This window comes from Miscanthus floridulus, chromosome 1, assembly GCF_019320115.1.
Source record: "Miscanthus floridulus cultivar M001 chromosome 1, ASM1932011v1, whole genome shotgun sequence".
Classification (NCBI taxonomy): domain Eukaryota; kingdom Viridiplantae; phylum Streptophyta; class Magnoliopsida; order Poales; family Poaceae; genus Miscanthus; species Miscanthus floridulus.
Genome location: NC_089580.1, coordinates 200,755,863 through 200,757,925, shown reverse-complemented (window position 1 = coordinate 200,757,925; position 2,063 = coordinate 200,755,863).

Sequence of the window (2,063 nt, the reverse complement as noted above, 5' to 3'; positions counted from 1 at the left end):
GCCGCATCCGGCTACCCGCCCGCCATCCCACATAGTACCTCTGAGGTAACCAAAATTAATTAGCTTCAGAATTGTAGATTTTATTTTAATTTCCCTTTTGAATGCTGTGGATGTTCTCAAATTGTTGTTAATTTTGGGTTAAAAACTTTAGTACACGTAGGTGGTGTATTCTAAAACTATATATGCCATGCCAAAGATTTGGCAAGCCAAAGTTAGGTAAAAAAGTTGCCATGGATTTGGTAAGCCAACTATGAGAGGTTGGCAAGTTTTGGTAGCCAACCAAATAATAGCTAAAATCATGGCTTGCCAAATCTTTGATTTGGCAAAATTTGGAAGCAACCAATTAGGCTCTTAGCTTGTTCGTCGATAGAGAGAGTTCATACATGGAATATGTTGACCCCATGCACATTGTTTTTTGTTAGGACTTTTTCTACCAAATTAGGGGATGATGTACACTATGAATGAAGTAGCAGCGGCTGATGGTTTTGCTGGAATCATCACACTCAACCTGGAGTCAAACGACAAGGATGGTAATCTGTGCATATCTGTAGCAGTTGTTTCTAGGAACAATCTTATAGCCTGAGTATTGTGCAGGCGCCCATGGTTAGTGAACACAATGTCGGACAACCCATGGAGGCAATTGGTGTCATGGATCGAGTAGAAGTTGTATCAATTTTACAAAAAAGTTCGCCCTTGGCAGGCATATCAGGTGGTGGATCAAACATTTTAGTTTCATTAGTATATATAGTAATGCATTTATGTGAACACCGTGGTGAATGTGTCTAACTACACATTTAATTGTTTTATAGGTTCACCATACTCAAATGCAGGTTGAGATGGGGTTCTTAAACTCGGCCAGTGATTGCAGTTTTTGATGAATTGATAAAGGGCTTGCTGTTTAACAAGTCAGATATCCTCCATACTTGTAGCCATGCCATGTAACTTTGTTGCAAATGACTCATTTTGTAGTACACATTACATGTTAAGTGGTTCAGCCCAGCTACTTTCCATGGGGACATTGTGAATGCAGGAACCATTATATATGTCCATTTTGACATCATCTTACAGGAATGCACTCTCACTATTTTCGACTGACCAATTTGGAGATATCTAGGTTGCAAGCTCTTGGTGGTTTCATTATGGAGTGATTTCATGTGTGGGATGAATCTGATGTGCATACAACCTCATCTATGATCTCTCCTCCGTCTCAGAGGTTGGCCCCTGAAGACCTTTAGTCAATTGACAACCTAGCGACCTACTTAGACTGTGTAGCAAAGCTTGTCTTAACCGTGTTTCACCTTTTTCTTATGTTGCAGACAGTAGTGTCATCTTTAGTGGAGCTGACCATTTTGGAGATATCTGGGCTACAAGAAGTTCTTGACGGTTTCATTATGGAGACCATCACCTTATCTAATCAAGGTGCTACAGTTCCTGACCTTGGAATGCCGGTTTCATTTTGGACGTCTGTTTGTGTTCTAAAAACTATATATTCGTTGTGGTTGGATTTGGACGTTATGTCATTGTGGTTTAAAACTATGTATGTTGCTATCGTTTTGTATGGATATTTGTCTTGGTGGTGTTCTAAAAAATATATATGTTGCTGGCGATTCAAAAGCCATGAAATTTCTGTATTGTTGGTGCTATAATGTATTGTGAACAATAATGATGGACAGTGGTAATGCCGGTGGTAATGGACAAAACATTACTGTCGGAACAAACATAACGGCGGCGATGATGCTGCCCCTCATTACCACTAGAGGGAGCACCAACCGCGTGCACTAGCACCTACATCACCGTCGGATGGTACTTCAGACCGACATTGATATTCTCGTCATCATAGCTAGATGGTACGATGGATCGGCGTTGATGTACTCGTCATCACAGCTAGATGGTACGCTCGTCTAGCGTTGATGTTCTCGTCATCACCACCGGATGGTTGGACGGCCCGGCGTTGATATGTTCATCATCACCACCAGTTGGTATGTTGCCCCGGTGATGATAGGTACATCGTCACCGCCGGATGGTACACCGGGCCAACGTCGATGGTTACATCATCACCGCCG